The 22803-nt window shown below is 38.8% G+C and overlaps 1 protein-coding gene and 1 pseudogene across 3 annotated transcripts in view; one reads left to right on the top strand and one right to left on the bottom strand.

Moving 5' to 3' along the window:
- FBXO11 (F-box protein 11) overlaps window positions 1-22803 on the bottom strand; it is a 100373-nt gene that overhangs the window by 66138 nt on the left and 11432 nt on the right. The gene's annotated exons all lie outside the window — the stretch shown is intronic.
- On the top strand, window positions 11534-12183 carry LOC117062342 (annotated as a pseudogene).

The following is a 22803-nucleotide window of genomic DNA, read 5'->3' as shown; positions in this document are numbered from 1 at the left end:
CAAGTTACTTCCATCTTTCTGCTCTGGCTTCCATCTTTCCGGTTATAAGTTTACCTCAATTGCCTGGTCATCTCCAGCTGTCCATAAATATGTTAGAGTTCAGGCACAAAATGCTGTTTAGAAATTCTGTGTGAGGTTTTAACTGGTAGGATTTAGGGTAGAGCTGCTGTTCTCAAAGTGTAGTCTGGGAATTCCTGGTAGTCATCAAGGGATGACTTTCGGGAAGTATGATAGTCATAACTATTTTCATTGTTATTATTATTTTTTTGTGTGTGTGAGACAGTTTTGTTCTTGTTGCACAGGCTGGAGTGCAATGGTGCAATCTCGGCTCACTGCAACCTCTGCCTCCCAGGTTCAAGCGATTCTCTGCCTCAGCCTCCCCAGCAGCTGGGACTACAGGCGTGCCCCACCATGCCTGGCTAATTCTTGTATTTTTAGTAGAGATGGCATTTCACCATGTTGGCCAGGCTGGTCTACAACTCCTGACCTCAGGTGATCCGCCTGACTCAGCATCCCAAAGTGCTGGGATTACAGGCTTGAGCCACTGTGCCTGGCCTTATTTTCATTATTAACAGACATTAAGACATTATATTTTTTGTCCACTTTCTTACAAGTACACAGTAGAGTTTTTCAGAGGCTACACACATGACATGGGATATCACAACAGCCCAAATGCAGAAGCAGATATTAAAAGTTAGTCAGTTCCTGTTAAGCTGGACATTAGATTCACAAATATGTAAAACTATTCCACTCTAAATTTTGGTTCTGGAAAACAGTTATTTTCCACAAAAATTACGCCATGTAATACATTCAATGGATTACTGTTGCTTTTAAAGGGATATTTAACATTTTTATTTCTTTAATACAGTAAATACTGATAGCTATAACCCACATTAAAAAAAATCTACTGGGGCACAGGGCTCCACAAGCAGTTAAAAGGGTCTTGTTTAAAAAAGTTTGAGAACTGCTACTGTAGAGTAATAAAGAGTAATAAAGTAACACAGTAAGTTTCAGTGTCACTACTGGCAAGTCTATGGATTTATTTTTAGACAGGTTTTCCCAGAAAGTACTCTTCTAGCCTCTTCTTCAAAGGTGTATATCTAGAAGCTAGTACTCAAGGAGGCAGAGGTTTAAAGTATTGGGATTCTCAACTTTTCATATGCAGACTTTCCATTTAATCAACATTTTAGGTTTGAAGGCCCTTCCCTTATCTTATCTGTATCTGGTATTTTTCTCCCACAATAAGCCTCAGCTTTCCGCCTTAATGGTAAAGAAGCAAATACCTGGTTGCACAGGACACAGAAAGAAAACTAAGAAGTCTAATTGCTCTTTTTAAAGTCTTACAACCAGTGCTCCTGGGTTTTATCCTTGCCCTACACATGGCCCCTCAAAGGCACTTGTGTCTCTAATTCCTTAGTCTTTTGGGGTTCTTTGGCTTATTTCTTGTAGCTTCCATACCTGCCAGCTGTTTCAACTTTATTGGGTACACTAAGTTGCTACCCATTCACTCACTTTTCAGTTTCCAAACTGATTTTGTCTCTCTTACCCTTTTCTCTGTTCTAGTGGGTTTACACCTTTTAAATGTTACTGTAACATGGTTTCAAGTAAAAACAAAGATATATATGTGTTCAACTTACCACATTTTCATCCCTTTACATTTAATCTGTGTCCCTCTGCTTTGAATATAACTATTGTAAGGAGCAGCTGGCTTGTTTTTAAAATGTATAACTTTAAAGCCAGTCGAGCCTGGTGGCTCAGGCCTGTAATCCCAGCCCTTTGGGAGGCCGAGGTGGGTGGATCACGAGGTCAAGCGTTCGAGACCAGCCTGGCCAACATAGTGAAACTCCGTCTCTACTAAAAAGACAAAAATTTAGCCGGCTATGGTGGCAGGTACCTGTAATCCCAGCTACTTGGGAGGCTGAGGCAGGAGAATCGCTTGAACCTGGGAGGCGGAGGCTGCAGTGAGCCGAGATTGCACCACTGCTCTCCAGCCCGGACGAGAGTGTGAGACTCCGTCTCAAAAAAAAAAATAAAAAAATAAAAAATATATATAACTTTAAAATATACATTTAATCCACTGTAATTATATTTCTATTTTGTCATGTTACATTTATCCTGATTTTCCTTTACTTCCTATTCCCCCTTTTCTTCTCATGCTTTAACCCTCAACATACCATTTACTACCTGGGTCCAAAGGATGCCTTAAAATTTTTTTTAGGTTATTTTACAAATAACTTACAGAGACAGTGCAAGACAACTTTTAAAATAAATTTTAATAGGAACTTAAATACAGCAAACACCTCTTTGTACTAAGTAAGTTTTACACACAAATATCCTACAAAATTAAAAAAAAAATTTTTTTTGAGACAGAGTCTTGCTTGCTCTGTTGACCAAGATGCATTGCAGTGGTGCAATCTCAGCTCACTGCAACCTCCAACTCCTGAGTTGAAGCAATTCCCGTGCCTCAGCCACCTCAGTAGCTGGGACTACAGGCATGCACCACTACATTCAGCAAATTTTTGTATTTTTAGTAGAGATGGGATTTCACCATGTTGGCCAGGCTGGTCTCGAACTCCTGACCTCAAGCGATCCACCCGCCTTGGCCTCCCAAAGTGCTAGGATTATAGGCATGAGCCACCGTGCCTGGCCACGTACAAAACTTAAAAAATATTGTCTCAGGACTTTTTTTTTTTTTTTTAAAAGCAAAAAGGGATGCCTCAGGTTCATATTGTAAAATATTCCTGTTGAATGACTAACTGGATAAAAATACTGTATTTTCTTTCTGTCCTTAAAACATCTTGTACATTCGATTCTTAAGTCTGAGAAAATTCATACAGGATATGATCATCTCAAGAATCATAGTCTGAGACTTCATTTATATGCTCGATTTATCATTATTAGCATATAGAACAGCATGTAACTTTCTACAACAATGAAAATGTTCTGTATCTATGCAGTCCAATATGGTAGCCAGCCACCATGAAGCGAGAGTAATTGAAAGTTGTATTTTTCTCCTACATAACTCCCAAAAAGTGTGATGGGGAATGGAATTTTAAATTTTATTAATTTTAATTAATTTAAATATACACAGTCACATGTGGCAAGTGGCTACCATATTGGACAACTCAGGTCTAGAGGGCTACTTCTCTTTGCATTTATATTCTAATTCGTATGTCTCCTAAATTTTTTTATACCTTTTTGAAGTAGGATATATTTGAGCATCACAGTGAGAAAACTGAAAAATGACTATCGCATCTTTCACATCTTCCATCTTCCTAGGAAGACTCCTAGGAGAATCTATCAGTTTTTGGCTTTTTTTTTTTTTTTTAGCATAGTATAAATAATTGATAAGTAATGATAAAATTCCTAGAATAGTAAAATATTTCAATATATAGGAAAAGCAAGATTACTAAGATCCCATAATGGATGTTAGGTTTATAAAAAAGGGTCTAATAGACTCATATGGTAACTGTAAGATAGAATAACTTTTTAAAATAAATTTTCTCTTTGTTCTTTGGTAGATCTCTAAGAATACAAGTCATAAAATATCTACCCTTCTAAATAGTTAGCACTGTTCAAAAATGAAAATCAAAAATGAAAATTATTCCAACTGACCTTGATGGTATACCAAGAGTTAAGCTTTCTTCATTCTCTTATTTTCATTCCTTTAGTTCTGCTGGTCTGGAAGACATCTATTTTATTTCTATTCCTTTTGTGGTTACTCAAGTTAAAAAACGAAAGCAGCAGCAGCAGCAAACAAGTATAGAGTAGTACTAATCAGTGTTCTAATGGCTTTATATGTATTTCACTTAATCCTCCCCACAGCAATGAGAGGGTATTACTGTCATCCCCATTTATACATAAGGAAATTCAGATGCAAGAAGTTCAAACAACTCCTTAACGTCACACAGCTAGTAAGAAATAAGCTAGTCTTTCATTCAGGTAGTCTGGCTGCAGAGCCACAAAATAGCTATTCAGTTTTGGTAAAATACCCTGAAGTTGGTCAGTGTCTCTTTTCGTGCTACCGACTTTTTGTGAACAAAGCAAGAATAGTAGCATTCCTGACTCAATGAACTCTACTTTTTTTCCAATTTTCTTGGCAGAGTTTTGATTCTACTTTAAAAATATATATATATTTGCAATCAACTCACCTGATTTATCAACATATTTTGCCAATTCTTTGCTTGCCACTGTATTCTTTTTTGTAATTCCTCCTTCTCCCTAGTTTACTATTCTTGCTGAAGTACAATCTTTGGTTCTTGCATCAAGCTTCTGTAAGTGAGGAGCTCTCCATTTTGCGTATTTCCTCACTTTGGGCCTCATTCTTGCTGACAGCTTACAGTTTAAATGAGTATAGAAGTCAAGGTCAACAGTTATATTCCTTACATATTCTGAGGAAAGAAGATCCTATTACCTACTGGAAGACATTGTTCTGGTAAATATGTTGTTAATTTAACTAATGTTTTGGTGTAGGAACTGTGGCATTTTTCATTTTGAAAAGCTTTTATGTTTTATGATCTGCAATTTCACTTTTGAGCATCTAGAAGATTTAAAAAACTTATCCTAGTAAGCAGTTGTTCACATGCGTGCTAGTTCAATATAAAAACCGAGTTCAATATGAAACCTTCAATTCTGGAAACCTTTTAATCATTATCTCATTGAATACTGTTTCTCTACTACTCTAATCTCTCCTAAAATTTCTTTTGAATATTGAACTTATGTTTGAATCTCTCAATCTATACTCAATTTTTTTTTCCCACTCCTCTCTTGCTACATTCTGGGTGAATTCCTTAACACTATTTTCCAAATCACTGTTTCACTGACTATGTTCAGTCTAGTACACATCTAACGACATCTTACTTAATATAGTTATTTATTTATTTATTTTAAAGACAGGATCTTGCCCTGTTGTCCTGGCTGTAGTGCACAATCATGGCTCACTGCAGCCTCAACCTCCTGGGCTTAAGCGATCCTCCCACCTCCTGAGTAGCATGTGACCACAGGTGTGCACCACCACATTAAGCAAATTTTTTTTTAAAATTTTTTTGTAGAGAAGAGGTTTGGCTATGTTGCCCAGACTGGTGATTTTAGTTCTTTTACGGCTATTATTCCTTCCTTTACCTCCCTGAGGATCTTAAACATATACTTTAAAATTGTTCTATTATTGACACTTATAGACTAAGGATTCACTTGTATGTCAATTATTCCCACTCCTACAAAAAAGAAAAAATACTATAAATACTGTATAATGATTCCCCTTTTTTTCCCACTAAGCAACAAAACTTAGGAGATATTTCTGTATCAGTACACAGAAAACATTCTCTTTTCTTTTTGATGAAGGTATTGACTTGGTTATTTCAGGTTTAGTTTTTCTTGTATATTTTCGAATTTTTGTTTGGCAGGTTCACTAGAACTCCAAGTTGCATGGTGTATCTTTGTGTGCTTACTTCACCCTAACAATTTTTCATTTTCTACCATCTCTCACTCAAAACTCCCACCCCAGAATAAGGTTTTTTTTTTTTTGAGATGAAGTCTTGCTTTGTTGCCCAGGCTGGAATGCAGTGGTGCGATCTCAGCTCACTGCAACCTCTGACTCCCGGGTTCCAGTGATTCTCCTCCCTCAGACTCCCAAGTAGCTGGGATTACAGGCATGCGCCAACATACTCAGCTAATTTTTGTACTTTTAGCAGAGACGAAGTTTCAGCATGCTGGTCAGGCTGGTCTCAAACTCCTGACCTCATCATCCACCAGCCTCAGCCTCCCAAAGTGCTGGGATTACAGGCGTGAGCCACGGTGCCCAGCCCAGAATGAGGTCTTATAATTGCTGCAGATGTCTCTTCCTGAAGATCCAGTCCCTAAGTCATGGGCAGGTAGGCCCAGCTTTAATCCAGGAGGTTGTCACTGCTTCCTTCCAGCACTCTGGACCTGCAACTTATGTAAGCCACATCCCTAAGCAACAGTCATATATTCTTTTTCAGTTTTTTCCTGATTCAGCCCTTTAGTTTCTGGGGTAATAAAAACAGGCTGTTCATTTTCCTGCTCCAATCTGTCTACCAATGTACAGCATAGTTTTGGTCTCTATCCTGCAGATGACCTCTCAGAGGCATCTTCCTGCTTGCCAAACAGATTTTGATAAATTCATGTATTTAGTCTCTATTTAACACTTTGCCTTTTGTTCTTTTTTTTTCTTTTTTTGAGACAGAGTCTCACTCTGTCACCCAGGCTGGAGTGCAGTGGCACGATCTCAGCTCATTGCAATCTCTGTCTCCAGGTTCAAGTGATTCTCCTGCCTCAGCCTTCAGAGTAGCTGGGATTACAGGCACCTGCCACCATGCTCGGCTAATTTTTGCAGTTTTGGTAGAGACGGGGTTTCACCATGTTGGCCAGGCTGGTCTCGAACTCCTGACCTCGAACTCCTCAATCCACCTGCCTTGGCCTCCTAAAGTGCTGGGATTACAGGCGTGAGGCACTGTGTCCAGCCTTTTTTTTTCGTAAGGAATGAAAGGTCTCAGCCGGGTGTGGAAGCTCATGCCTGTAATTCCAGCATTTTGGGAGACAGAGGCAGGCAGGCAGATCACCTGAGGTCAGGAGTCCGAGACCAGCCTGGCCAACATGGTGAAACCCCTTCCCTACTAAAAATACAGAAATTAGCCTGGCGTGGTGGGGTGCCTGTAATCCCAGCTACTTGAGAAGTTGAGGCAGGAGAATCGCTTGAACTGGGGAGGCAGACATTTCAGTGGGCTGAGATCACGCCACTGCACTCCAAGTGAAGCTCTGTCTCTCAAAACAAACAAACAAACAAACAAACAAAAAGCCTCCCTCCCAATCTTTGGGTGTATTAACTTCCTCTCCCCTTTCTCCAGGTATCGCATGTTAAGATTTCCTTGTCCATCCTTTCCAAATTTCTGAGTGTAAAAAAACATATGAATATAAATTATGTAGCCCCAGAATTTTGCCTTTTTTTTCTTACAGCTGCTTGGTATTCCATTATATGATTTTTCCATAATTTCTTTGACTAATCCCCTACTGATGGACATCTGGATTGTTTCTCACCTTCTGCTATTACAAACCATAATACAAAATAATCTGAGACACGTATCATGTGGTAAGTGTGTAAGTATAAGATAAATTTCAGAAAATTCAACCTGCTGGGTATTTTTTACTCTGGCAGATATTGACCAATTGCCTTCCACAGGGATTATCTCAATTTGTATTCTCAATAGCAATGTATGAGCAGCTTTTCCCCCAAAGCTCCACAACCATGCCCAACTTTTGTTTTTGCCTAATAGGGTAACTATAATCATTATAGTTTTAATTTCTCTTACTGTGAATGAGGTACTGGCTTCATTAGCTTAAAACCCACTTATATTTAATTTTCTGTGAATTATCGATTCATGTATTTGCTCACTTTTTAAGGGATTACAAGATCTTTTTCTTATCAAGTTTCCAAGTACTTCTTACATGTGTATTAGGAAGGCTACCCTTTGTTTATGATTAAAATTACCAGTAAGTGTTGTTAATTCCTAACTGTAAGTAAGTTTTGGTTGCAAATAAGTTTTACCAGTTTTGCTGAAACTCTATATCCACTGAACAATTCCCTTTTCCCTTCCCCTAGCTACCACGATTCTACTTTGTTTCTAAGAGTTTGATTACTTTAGATATCTCATGTAAGTGGGGTCATGCAGTATTTGTCTTTTTGTGACTGGCTTTCACTTAGTATAACATCCTCAAGGTTCATCTATGTTGTATCACACGAAAAAATTTCCTTTTTAAACTTTGAGTAATATTTCATTGTTATGTATATACATTTTCTTTATCCACTCAGAGAATGCTTTTTTCTTTTTTGGGGGGAAGACGGGGTCTCACTCTGTCATCCAGGTTGGAGTGCAGTGGTGCAACCTCGTCGATTCACTGCAACCTCCATCTTACAGGCTCAAGAGATTCTCATACCTCAGCCTCCTCAGTTGCTGAGACCACAGGCACATGCCATCATGTCCAGCTCTTTTTTTTGTATTTTTGGTAGAGTCGGGGTTGTGCCATGTTGCCAGGCTGATCTCAAACTCCTTGGCTCAGGCAATCCATCCAACTTGGCCTCCCAGAGTGCCCTGAGTGCTTTTTTTTAAAATGTAATAGAATTTATCAATTATTTCATGACTTCTGGATTGAGTCAGTATAGAAGGTCTTCTCCATATCAAAATTATAAAAAGACTTCTATTTTCTTTTAGTATTTTCATGGTTTTATTTTATTAATTGATCCGTTTGGCATTTATGTGAAAAACATCCAATTTCATTTTTCCAGTTTTCCTGGCTCTTCTTCCTTACTTTTCCTTATGAACTTTGGAATCAGAATGTCCAGTGTTTTAATTTATAAAATTAAAAAACATTGTGTTGTTTCATTTGTTGAAGTTTGTTTTGCGTCTTTCACATAAACATTTCCTGCTATGAATGTATTTCCGTTTCTCCTCGTATTTTTGGTAATTTCTGCTTCACCAAGGTTGCTGCTATGTTATCTGACATACTGCTATTCACAACTATTAAATTTTCATTGTGTCCTTTAAGAAATAAGTGCCTCTCTTTATTGTTTTTTAGTATGAACTCCACCTGGTATGTTAAAATCATGACACTCCTAAATTCTTTTCATTTGCATTTGTATCTTATACCTTTTCTCTATCTTTTAAAACACCAACTTTTCACAATCACTGCCTTAGGTGTGTACCTTGTATAAACCACAGAGTGGGTTTTGCCTTGAATCTAAACTAAAAAATGCTTTTCTTCTAAAAGTGAGTTAAGCATATTAATATATTTTGTTAAGAAAGGCATGTTTGGGCTGGGCGTGGTGGCTCACGCCTGTAATACCAGCACTTTGGGAGGCTGAGGTGGGCAGATCACAAAGTCAGGAGTTCAAGACCAGTCTGGCCAACATGGTGAAACCCTGTCTCTACTAAAAATACAAAAATTAGTCGGGCTTGGTGGTGGGCACCTGCAGTTCCAGCTACCTGGGAGGCTGATGCAATAGAATCACTTGAATCCGGGAGTTGGAGGTTGCAGTGAGCCAAGATTGAGCCACTGCACTCCAGCCTGGGCGACACAACGAGACTCTGTCTCAAAAAATAACAATAAAGAAAGAAAGGCATGTTTGGTCTTAGGGCTGTCGTGTTATGTATGTGGTTATATATGAACATTTTTTCACTAAATGATGTTTTACTTTCAATGGGTTTGTAGTTCTTTCAATATTTAGGAAGGTTTATAGCTTTGTTCTTTTTTTTTTTTTTTTTTTTTTTTTTGAGATGGATTCTTGCTCTGTCACCCAGGCTGGAGTGCAGTGGCCGGATCTCAGCTCACTGCAAGCTCCGCCTCCCGAGTTCACGCCATTCTCCCGCCTCAGCCTCCGGAGTAGCTGGGACTACAGGCGCCCGCCACCTCGCCCGGCTAGTTTTTTGTATTTTTAGTAGAGACGGGGTTTCACCGTGTTAGCCAGGATGGTCTTGATCTCCTGACCTCGTGATCCACCCGTCTCGGCCTCCCAAAGTGCTGCGATTACAGGCTTGAGCCACCGCGCCCGGCCCTGATTTAATCAATAGTATTGAATCTAATAGCATTATCTTTAGTGTTTTAGTTTTCTTTGTTATTTTAATGTTTCTTTTAAAGTGCTGAATATGTTTATATTTCTATTACTTGATCTGTGATGTTTAAACATCTTTTTCAATACCAGTTATTACTATAGGGCAATTCTTTCTCTCAAATTTTTTTAGTTTGATCATTTCTATATCATCAGGGTATACAATATTAACATTATATTCTGTCATTATGATCTCCACATTTTAGTCTTTTTTTTTTTTTTTTTTTTTTTTGAGACAGATTCTCACTCTATCACCCAGACTGCAGTGCAGTGGCATGCACGATCTCTCACTGCAACCATCTACCTCCCAGATTCAAGCGATTCTCGTCCCTCAGCCTCCCAAGTAGCTGGGACTACAGGTGTGCACCACCATGCCCAGCTAATTTTTATATTTTTGATAGAGACGGGGTTTCACCATGTTGGCCATGGTCTTAACCTCCTGGCCTCAAGTGATCTGCCCATCTTGGCCTCCCAAAGTGGTGGGATTACACGTGTGAGCCAACACGCCCAGCCCACATTTTAGTCTTTATGTCTATATATAAATTAACTGCTTACACACCAATCATTTCCCCACGTCTGTCAGCTGAAGTTTATACTCTAGTATTTTCCTCAAGAGGGGCTCACATAAACAATATTCTCTGAGTACTATTTGTTCCTTAAGAACAATGTGACTGGATATAAAATCTTTAGCTAGCACTTTACTTCCTTATCTCATAAATGCTGTTCGACTGGGATTGAATGTTGTGGAGAATTCTAAGGCCAGCCATATTTTAATGTCTTACAGAGAACTTGGAGTGGGGTAGTCAGGAAGGTTTCTGGCTGTTGAAAGGAATCTTTACGATCTTTCTGGTCAGTTTTCCCTGCCACAGATGCCCTTTCAATACGTAAATTTCATCTCAGTTAGTTTTTCTTCAATTGTGTTTTTAACCACTTGTTCTGTTGTCATGTTTTGGTTTTCTTCTATAGGGGTTTCAATTCTAAGTTTGTTGGATCTACTGTATTTTCTAAAACTTAAAAAAATATATCTTTATTTCCATTTTTTAAAATCCCTGTGTCTCTTACTAAGTTTTCCTCGGGGCTAGTCTGCTTCTTGTGCTCCTCCTTATTTCACCTGCATTTCTGTACTATTTTTTGAGACAGGGTCTCCCCTCTGTTGCCCAGGCTCATGTGCAGTGGTGCAATTTCGGCTTACTGCAACCCCCGCCTCCTGGGCTCAAGCCCTCTTCCCACCTCAGACTCCCAAGTAGCTGGGACTACAGACGCGAGCCACTATACCTGGCTAATTATGTACTTTTTTTAGAGACAGGGTTTTGCCATGTTGTCTAGGCTGGTCTCGAACTCCTGAGCTCAAGCAATCTCCCTGTCACAGCCTCCCAAAGTGCTGGGATTACAGCTGTGAGCCCCCATGCCCAGCCTTTTGCTTTCTTCTACTTCTTTCCCAAGTTCCCTCAACTCACATTTTATCTCCTCCTGTTGCCCTGCCATCTCTTTTCTGAGTTCTTACCTTTCCTGCTTTGTAATCTTCTTTTGTAGAACTATTTACAAGCTTTACTCAAGTCTAAAAAATAGATGGTGAAATACTGGGTCACAATTTTCACCTGCTCTGTAGCAACACTTCACTAATGACTGTTTTTGTGCTTGGGACGTTCTGCTGCCATATCAGCTTCTTTTGTATTTTGCATAACAGAATAAACTGAATTTTCCTGAAGCAGCTATTTACATAGATTCCCAGGAGTGGCAAGGGAAGGAAATACAGGTTTCACAGTCCAAATATTCTCTACTCCTTTGATGCTATAAATAATAGAGGGAGTGTGTGCTCTTCTGCTGCTCTGTGACCAGTGCCCTGTGCGTTGCCTTCTCCTGTCTAATCTAACTCATCTCTTTCTTTCACTCTACCTCAGAGCCGCCACCAAAATGCAGATTTTTGTAAAAACCCTATGGGTAAGACCACCACCCTCAAGATTGAACCCTTGGATGCAACAGAAAATGAAAAGGCCAAGATCCAGGATAAGGAAGAAGTCTGTCCGGATCAGCAAAGACTGATGTTTGATGGCAAGCAACTGGAAGATGAAAGTACTTTAACTACAACATTCAAAAGTAGTCTACTCTTGTGTTGAGACTTTGTGGTGGTATTAAGAAATCTTATACGACTCCCAAGAAGAACAAGCACAAGAGAAAGAAGGTTAAGTTGGTTGTCCTTAAACACCGTAAGGTGGATGAGAACGGTAAAATTAGTCGCCTTAGTCGGGAGTGCCCTTCAGATGAATGTGGTGCTGGAGTGTTTACAGCAAGCCACTTTGACAGATATTATTGTGGCAAATGTCTGGCTTATTGCTTCAACAAACCAGAAGACAAGTAATTGTGTATGAATTAATACATTCTTTGGCCAGGCACAGTGGCTCACGCCTGTAATCCCAGCACTTTGGAAGGCTGAGGTGGGTGGATCACCTGAGGTCAGGAGTTCAAGACCAGCCTGGCCAACATGGTAAAAATCCATCTCTGCTAAAAATAAAAAAGTTAGCCGGGCTTTGTGATGCACACCTATAATCCCAGCTACTTGGGAGGCTGAGATAGGAGAATCACTTGAACCCAGGTGGCAGAGGTTGCAGTGGGCCGAGATCGTGCCATTCATTGCACTGGAGCCTGGGTGACAGAGCAAGACTCCGTCTCAAAAAATAAATAAATAAAATTTTTTTAAAATACAGAGAAAAGCTGATTCCTGTACATGTGGCTCTGTGTACACATGTGTACAGCTCTACTTTCTCTTTTCTGAATATAATCAGGCACTTCTGCCACCAACCCGTCATTACAAACAAGAGATTTACCTTTTGAACTTCAACATGAACCCCTTACTGTCAATAAGTATATTTAAACTAATAGCTTCTGTCCCTATTCTGATGTTTTTGATAGTCCTCAAAAAACATAATCTGGAGTTTACATATGTCTTTCAGTTCAGTTACATATGTCTTTCATCTTCTAGAGAACATGCAGATTTATGCATCTACATTCATTCTAAAAGTATGATTATTAATTGTGTGTATGTTTATCATTGCTGTCTTTGAAGAGACAGAGAATCTCAAAGCTGAAACTCACAGCACCATCCTGATGGCTGTTCCTTATAGTGTAACTTCAGGTATTTTTGAAGTATTTTTTAAAAGCTTTTATATGGGAGATGATTATTGATGCATTATAGTAATTAAAACTTCATTCTGGCTGTTTAATCAGAAAAACATGGATTCTAATCCTAAGGTTGCCAATTATTAACTCTTGTGAATTAAATTCAGTAAACAGAAGTTTACTGTAAAACAGGTTCTTGTTACGCATAATACATGAATTATACATCACTTCCATTGTGCATTATAAGTCCATATACTGATTATCAGACATCTATTAATGAGGAAATACATTCTGGTAAGAATACAAAAACTTCATTACCAAACAGTACTATAAAGAAAGCATTTAGGACAGTGAACAAGATGAGCTTATTATATAAAACATTATCAAATAAATATTAACTGGTAATTCTTCATTAAGCATAAATGGGCCTAACAACAACTATAAATGACAGCAAGCACCTGAGGCTGGGATATGGAAAAGCTATCAAGAAGACATAAGACACATAAAAGAAGTGATCAGATACTGAAGTCAAGCAACCACTGAGTTCACAGTTTTACTATGGTGTCAAAAAAAAAAAACTGCAGTAGTACAGCATATGGCTTACTCAAGAACAATGTGTAGGCCAGGTGCAGTGGCTCATGCCTGTAATAACAGCACTTTGGGAAGGTGAGGTGGGTAAATCACTGAGGTCAGGAGTTCGAGACCAGTCTGGCCAACATGGCAAACCCTGTCTCTACCAAGGGCGTGGTGGTGCATGCCTGTAATCCCAGCTACTTGGGAAGCTGAGACATGAGAAACGCTTGAACCCGGGAGGTAGAGGCGGCAGTGAGCCGAGCTCACACCACTGCATTCCAGCCTGGGCAACAGAAGGAGACTCAGTTTCAAAACAAACAAACAATGTGTAGGTAAGTTTGTCTAAGGAAGAATCTTGTAAAAGAAAAACAGTCAAAGCATAGAAGACTTGGAATAGATTGTTCCACAGGTGGTAAAGCCTTGAAGACAAGAGAGTGCCTAGTTTCTTTCCCCTCCCCAACCAAAAAAATGCCAACATGAAGTGAACCAAGAGACGAACAGAGTATGACAACAGAGTAAAAATTCTGTCCTGGTAAATCTTCCATGGACTTTGGCCCATTCCCTCTCACTAAGAATATCCTTTTTCCCTATGTTTCTCTATCTGTGGCATACTCGTTCCTCAAGATATAGTTTAAGTACTCCCACTATCTCTGAACAGTCCTTCCAAATCACTTCAGCCCTAAGACTAGTTGACACGTTACTCTCAAGTATCTCATGTATTCATTTATTCCACAGTTAACCTCAAGCACTAATGATGGGATTATAAATTATGCAACCTTTCTTTGAAAACAAATTCAGCAATATTTACCAAACTTTAAAATGCAAATATCCCTCTCCAAATCATCAAAATGTATACATTAAACGTGCATTTTAAAATGCATCAATTATACTTCAATAAAGCTTAAAAACAGAAAAACCCTTTGACCAAATAACCCACTTTTAAAAAGTGAATCTTTTGCAAAAGTGAATCTTTCACCAGGCATGGTGCCTCACGCCTGTAATCCCAGCACTTTGGGAGGCCAAGGTGGGCAGACCACAAGGTCAGGAGATCAAGACCAGCCTGACCAACATGGTGAAACCCCCGTCTCTACTAAAAATACAAAAATTAGCCGGGCGTGGTGGCGTGTGCCTGTAATCCCAGCTACTCAGGATGCTGAGGCAGGAAAATCACTTGAACCCGGGAGGCAGAGGTTGCAGTGAGCTGAGCTTGCGCCACAGCACTCCAGCATGGGCGACAGAGCGAGACTCTGTCTCAAAAAAAAAAAAAAAAAAAGTCAATCTTTCTACTAAAATTGTGACATAAACATGTAAAGATATTTGTATAGGTTGTTTGCTGCAGTTCTATAACAGCATAAAAGAATTTAAATGTTAATAGATGAATATTTAATACATTGTGGTACATTCATGTAAAAAACTACTCTGCAACTATAAAAACTAATGAGGTCATCCTCTATTTATACAGATACAGAAAAATGCCCAGGATATCTTTAAGCAAAAAATGAAACTTAGGTTACAAAACAATACATACAGTGTGGTTCGTTTTTAATGGAAAAAAGTGTGTTTATAGTCACATGCATTTAAAAAATTAAAAAGAATAAGCCTGTGCAACACAGTGAGACCCCTGTCTCTACAAAAAAAAGTAACAATTAACTGAGCATGGTGGCACATGCCTGTGGTCCCAGCTAATCGAGAGGCAGAGGTTGAGGCTACAGTAAGCTGTGATCAAGACACTACACTCGGCCGGGCGCGGTGGCTCAAGCCTGTAATCCCAGCACTTTGGGAGGCCGAGACGGGTGGATCACGAGGTCAGGAGATCGAGACCATCCTGGCTAACACAGTGAAACCCCGTCTCTACTAAAAAAATACAAAAAATTAGCCGGGCGAGATGGCGGGCGCCTGTAGTCCCAGCTACTCGGGAGGCTGAGGCGAGAGAATGGCGTAAACCCGGGAGGCGGAGCTTGCAGTGAGCTGAGATCCGGCCACTGCACTCCAGCCTGGGCGACAGAGCGAGACTCCGTCTCAAAAAAAAAAAAAAAGACACTACACTCTAATCCGGGTAAAAGAGCGACAAAGTCAGGCACAGTGGCTCATGCCTGTAATCCCAGCACTTTGGGAGACTGAGGTGAGCAGATCACCTGAGGTTGGGAGTTCAAGACCTGCCTGACCAACATGGAGGACCCCATCTCTACTAAAAATACAAACTTACATGGGCATGGTGGTGCATACCTGTAATCTCAGCAACTCTGGAGGCTAAGGCAGGAGAATCACTTGAACCCAGGAAGGTGGAGTTTGCAGTGAGCTGAGATTGTGCCATTGCACTCCAGCCTGGGCAACAAGAGCGGAACTCCGTCTCAAAAAAAAAAAAAAAAAAAAAAAAAAAAATGGGGGGGTGTGGGGGGTGGCGATGAGACCCCATCTCAAAAAAAAAAAAAAAATTATTTTTTTTCCCCCAAAAGAACCAACACAAAAGAACAGTTAAGAGTTACCTTGGGGGAATGAAAGAAAGGGAAAACAAAATAACTGGCTTTCCACCTTAAATTCTATGTCCTGTGCCAGTGGCTCACACCTGTAATCCCAGTGAGGCTGAGGTGGGAGGATCGCTTAAGGTCAAGAGTTCAAGACCAACCTAGGAGACAAAGCAAGACCCTGGCTCTACAAAACGATCTGTGGGGCCAGGCATGGTGGCTCATGCTTGTAATCCCAGCACTTTGGGAGGCTGAGATGGGTGAATTGCTGGAGCCCAGGAGTTCAAGGCCAGTCTGGACAACATGGTGAAATCTTGTCTTTACAAAAAACACAAAAATTAGCCAGGCTTGGTGGCACATGCCTGTAGTCCCAGCTACTTGGGGGACTGAGGCAGGAGGATCACTTGAGCCTGGGAAGCAGAGGTTGCAATGAACCGAGACTGTGCTACTGCATTCCAGCCTGAATAACTGAGACTGTCTCAAAAAAGCCAAGTAGTAGGCTTGGTGGAACACACCTGTAGTCCTAGCTACTGGGGCAGATGAGGCAGAATGATCTCTTGAGCCTAGCGGTTCGAGGCTGCAGAGAGCAGTGACTGTGCCACTGTGTTCCTGCTGGGCGACAGAGTAAGACCTTGTCTGACGGGGGGAACCCTAAAAAATAAAATATACATATATCTGTATTCTTTAATTCACTTAATTAAAATTTTCTAGTGTGCCAGGCACTCATGATCTATACCGCTCACTTGGCACTTACACATTTATTTTGAGAGAGTATTCCATGCTCCCATCTATCCCTTGGAACCAAAAACAGATCAACAGGTCCAACAATTCACTAAAATGAAAAATGACTAGGATGATGATACAATTTTGGAACAAGAACAGGTAACATTATCATGACTGACTGGGAATCTGGAGACTTGGGCTCTAAATCCAAATATCACTTTGAACAAACCTCAAGAATTGGGACAATGGTTCCTTCTATTTCAAACATTCTATAATACCATTCCTGACTAATTTACCATCTCCAAGATAATTTTAAAGTATCTAAACTAAGCTGACACCAAAAAAGAAAGGATATAATCTTGTTTAGTGCCCCATTTTAGAATTTACCAGAAGTTCTTTATGTCAGTCTAATAATTTAAATTCATTTTCTTTAGCTATCTTTGGAGTATATAATACGAAAAAAAATAGCTGAGCAACCTTTTTCTTTTAAAAATTACTTTCAACCACTCTGAAAGGTTAACTTACTTTTAGGCTTGTTCCTCTTTGGAATAACACTTTAAATTTCCCATTAGACAGTTTTTCAGCCATTGCAATGTTTTACAAATCTTATTGCTATGATACAGTATCATGTGTTCACACACACCCATGCACCCCCACCACACACACTTCAGACCTCAACTGTAGCCCCTATCTGCTATATTTGGTCCTAGCTAGATAGTTTGAAGAGTCTGCTCATTTTTTTTTGTTTCCACACAGATTAAAACACATTGGCTTTTTTTTTTCTAACAGGTTATTCAAAGTAATTTGATTTGTTCTTGGTTGAGTACTTAACCTCACCCAGTTTTTAATCATCTACGAACATATTTAATATGCTCAATAATGTAAATAAGTAATTATATGAACACACCTTAGACTAGAGAAGAAAGATGAAGGAAAACAATCATTCACTAAGTGTCTATGTACAAACGGCTAGCGCTATTTTTTAGTAGGTTATAGTTTCCATATAACATAACTTTTAAAAATTCCCCCAATTGACACACCACCAATATGACTGCTTCATGAAAAAACAAAAGCTTTGTTTAAATCCAGTTATGTTGTTATTCCTTCTTCAGCTACTAAAAGTCACTGTTTGAGACAAATACATTAAATACATCTGTGATCGGCTCTTCATAAAACCATGTAGACTACTCCCTAGAATCTATACTTACTGATTTTTCCTTAACCACATCAGCAGCTTCTACTTAAAAAAAAAAAAAAAAAAAAAAGCAACAAAATTTAGTTGATCTCTTTTAATGAAGGTTTTTTAGTATGCTTTCTCAGGAAAACACTTGTTTTCTCTTGGTTTAGGTTTATAAGAAGCCTGTAAGATGGTCAGACAACTAATCAAGTGAATGTGAGATGAGTCAATTAAAAATCTAAGAACTAAATTTACGTTTCAAAGTCCTACGTTTTTTAAATAATGGTTCCTACTTATTCCCAAACACGTTCTTCTTAGAATTCCTCTTAGAAAGTGAGAGGTGGTTTTTTTTCTTTTTTAACCAATAATGATGAAATTATTTCCCTTAGCAATCTGCTTCAACACTTAATAAACTGACAGTCACTAATTTCTTCACAGGTAAACTCAAGTTTTATGAACAGAAAATATTCCCCACATAAAATTATTAAACAGATGTGAGTCCATACCACTAGGGTACCTTCAGAAAAAATAGCCACCTGTTGCCATCAACAATAAATTCCTCTTTTCTAATTATCCAGTTCATTTGCACACTAAATTTTCCATCTTCCATCATTCAGCAGGCATGTGAGCAAAATATTTGTACGTATTTACTACCATAATCAAATTATCTGATGCAAAAGGAATTTTACGCTATAGTCACAAACTTATCCTGGAAAGACAGAATCACTGGTTCAGAGTCCCAAATATCAACTTCCTGGGCTCAAACAATCCTCCTGCCTCAATCTCCTGAGTAGCTAGGACTACAGGTACATGCCACCAGGCCAGGTGAAATTTATTTATTTATTTATTTATTTCAGAGACAGGATCTCAGTATGTTGGTAGGCTGGTCTTGAACTCTTGGTCTTAAGGGACCCTCTCACCTCATCCTCCCAAAATGCTAGGACTGCATGCATGAGCCACAGCCCATGGCCTAATTTTAATTCTGAACTGACTTCCTGATTATCAGTTATCCTCATTTACTAGAAATAATAGTCAATTATCATCCTAAAGTTGCTGTGAATAAAAATATAAATGTCTACAAATTAATAAGCACTTAAAGCACACTTCCAGCATTAAAAATATGTAACATTTAAGCTTTTATTCAAATTTTAAATGCCCTACATATGGACTGTGTCATCAATCAAATAGTATGAGTTCACATCAAAATCAGAATTACAAAATTATTGGCAGGGCATGGTGGCTCATGCCTGTAATCCCAGTACTTGGGAGACTGAGGTGGGTGGATCACCTGAGGTCAGGAGTTTGACAACAGACTGGCCAACATGACAAAACCCCATCTCTACTAAAAATACAAAAAATTAACTGGACATGGTGGCAGGCGCCTATAATCCCAATTACTTGGGAGGCTGAGGCAGGAGACTGCTTGAACTCAGGAGGCAGAGGTTGCAGTGAGCCAAGACTGTGCGACTGAGCTCCAGTCTGGGCGACAGAGCGAGACCCTGTCTGGAAAAAAAAAGAAAATTATTATTATTATTATTGAGACAGGGTATTGCTCTACTGCTCAGGCTGGAATGTGGTAGTGCAATCATAACTAACTGAAGCCTTGACCTCTAGAGCTTAAGGGATCCTCCCATCTCAGCCTCCTCAGCAGTTGGGACCACAGGCATGTGCCACCACACTGGGATTTTTGTTTTTTAATTTTTTTGTAGAGACAGAGTCTCCCTATGTTGCTCAGACTAGTATCAAACTCCCGGGCTCAAGCGATCCTCCTGCCTCTGCTTCCCAACATGCTGGGATTACAGGCATGAGCCACTGCCAAATTATTACTTTTTAGTTTTACTTTATTCTCATACATGAATACTACCTTCTTAACAAATATTTAAGTGTGCAATACAGTACTGTTGACTATAGGTAGAATATTGTACAGCGGAACTTACTCATCCTGCTTAACTGAAATTTCATGCCTGCTGACTAGTAACTCCCCATTTCCCCCTCCCCTCCCTTTTGCCCCGGCAACCACAATTCGACTCTTTGCTTCTATAAATTTGACTATTTTTGATAACTTCATTTAAATGAAATCATGCAATATTTGTGATTGGCTTATTTCATTTAGCATAATATCCTCAAAGTACATCAATGTTGCACATTGCAGAATTCCTTAAGAATGAATAATATTCCATTGTATTTATATGCCACATTTTATTTCTTCAACTGTCAATGGACATGTTGTGGGCTGTTTCCACATCTTGGTTATTGTGAATAGTGCTATTAAAAACATGGGAGTGCTAGTATTTCTTCAAGTTCCTGATTTCATTTCTTTTGAATAAATACTTGGAAGTTGAATTGCTGGATCATATGGTAGTTCTATTTTTTAATTTTTTGAGGACCTCCACACTGTTTTCCATAATAGTTATACCTTTTTGCATTTCTACCAACAGTGTGTAAGGCGTTCAAATTCTCCCTATCTTCACCAACACTTGTCGTTTGTGTTTTTTTTTTTTTAACAGTCATCCTAATAGGGGTGAGAAGATATCTCATTGTGGGTTTTTATTTGCATTTCCCTGATGATTAATGATGTTGAGCCTTTTTCCATATACCTGCTTACCATCTGTATGTCTTCTCTGGAGAATGTCTATTGAAGTCTTTAGTTCATTTTCAAACAGGTTATTAGTTTTTCTGCCACTAAGTTGTAGAAGATCCTTAAATATTTTGGAGATTAACTCCTTATCAGATACATGGTTTGCAAATATTTTCTCCCATTTCATAGGATGTCCTTTCACTTTGTTGACTGTTTCCTTTGCTGTGTAGAAGTTTTGTAGTTTGATGTCTCACTTGTCTATTTTTACTTTTGTTGCCTATCCTTTAGGTGTTATACCCATGAAATCACTGCCGAAGACAATGTCACGAAGACTCCCTCCCTGTAGATTCCATATGCAGTATTTGAAAAGCAAATAAATGTAAAACAATAACCAAAATTAACTCACCACCACCATCCCAAGACACTAGTTAACATTTCACCAAAAATTTTTAGACATTTCACCCAAAAGGGTATATATTCCCAGTTTCATTGTATCTGTTATTAACGCATGTCTTTGATTGGTATGTAACACTTTCCTAGCCCCCTAAAACCAGGGACTTAACTTTACAGACTCTGGTCGAGCTCCCTATATCCAGATCTTCCAGCTCAGTTTTTCAACCCTAGGTATTTCAGCTACAAGGTTCTCAAATGATGCAGAAATAGACTACAGGTTTCCTCTGACATGCTGCAATGCAGAATCAGAAAGATTCATAAAGGCATCCTGGGAGTTACAACTACTACTTGCTATGTGGGATTAAACATGCTTATGAGGAAACAAAGTGCTATTTTATCTTTGCAACTGAAGTGCTTAGATTCTAGCAACGTATAATTTAAACCTGTCCTCCTACCTTCAATTTCCAGATGTATGGCTAAAACAATGAATATAACAGCCAAAACAATGAATATAATGAAAAAAGCTAATACTACAAAAACAAGATTAATTACCGCAACTCTGCAATTAACTTTCTTATCTAGACTTTTTTTTAAGTCACTTACATTAAAATGCTATAACATAATCGCTAGGCTGTAACAATTTTTGAAGTGTGGTCCAAAGGTAATTCACTAAATAACTGCCAGCCTGGCCGACATGGTGAAACCCTGTCTCTACTAAAAATACAAAAAAGTGAATCAGGCTTGGTGACATGTGCCTGTAATCCCAGCTACTCGGGAGGCTGAGGCACGAGAACTGCTTGAATCCAGGAGGTGGAGGTTGCAGTGAGTCAACGTTGCACCACTGCACTTGAGCCTGGATGACAGAGTGAGACTCTTTCTCAAAAAAAATAAATAAAATAAATAAACAAATGGCAGAACATATACCAGACTTTGGCAGTCATTACAAGCCTTCATCTTATTAACATTTCACAGAAAATTCTTTTAACATATTCTGCTGGTCTTGCAAACAGTCTAAGGCTAAGGTTACAAATGAAACTTCAGTGTTTATAAAACATTGTGTATGTGCATATATATACACAAACTGGAGATATGAGGATAGACAGATCTATGTATCTCTATCCTTAGAAATATGTATGTATCTTATTCAGGCAGAAAAACATGGGCTGGCTCAGGAGATAAATTATGAATCTATTCAATATAAAAGTTGATTTCTACTTCTTAGAAGAAAAATAAACCAGAAGACAATGAAAATAAAACCAACAAGCTCACTTGCACTTCATACTAATTTCAAATTTTATTTAAACTCAGTTTCTTAATTTTAACTTCCACAAGGGCAAGAACGTTTATGTGGTAACAAGCTAACAAATTCAAACCTTGCTGATTTACACTGGCAACCCAAATGATAAAGAATTTTAGAGCATCTCAGAAGTCATCTTACTAAAAAATCCTCTCATTTAGAAATAAGATTAAGAAACCACTCTGGAAAAACGGAAGACATAAAAGTCACCCCGAAGCTCAGGCTCCTTATCCCCAAACTTAGGGATAATGTTCAGTAAATGGCAACATTTACTGAATGCGGCTATGTGTTGAAAAAAGAAAATGGAAAGCAAGGGCAGTCTCCTCCACACTGCTTTTTGTGGATAAGAAAGATCAACTGTTAGCATTAATACTGGACTGGTTAAGTGCTGAAAGAGCAAATGTGAAATAACGAAATGTTCCTCCTTTGCTATCTAAGGCTACTGTATCATCAATTTCAAGTAAGTAGTTCCTGATGAACAGAGTCCCATCTGTCATTCTCAGGGGATATTTGTATCATGAGGAATACAAGTTTATATGCCACTAGCACTTTAGTACAAACTTTCACTTGAAGAACTTATCAAGGATGCTGGGCAGAGGCACTTTTTCACCTTCCTCCTATACACCAGGAATGGAAAGGTGCGGTCAAGGACCAGAAAAACATCTCTAAAAGCAAAATGTGCCCCACTTTTCTGTGAAAGTTTCACAATTTTAAAATAAGCTTACTGTAAGACAATAAAGGGTAGTCAAGAATACGAGGAAACTAAAAATGAAAGAACTGTCCAAATAACAGCAAAATATTTTCATAAGTGTTAAAGAGATAAGCTTTAAAGGAGTAAGAAACAGGTTCCAAACTTAAGTG

The sequence above is a fragment of the Trachypithecus francoisi genome, unplaced genomic scaffold (genome assembly GCF_009764315.1).
Source record: "Trachypithecus francoisi isolate TF-2019V2 unplaced genomic scaffold, Tfra_2.0 Lachesis_group17, whole genome shotgun sequence".
Taxonomy (NCBI): Eukaryota; Metazoa; Chordata; class Mammalia; order Primates; family Cercopithecidae; genus Trachypithecus; species Trachypithecus francoisi.
This window is presented reverse-complemented; position numbering and strand designations above follow the sequence as displayed.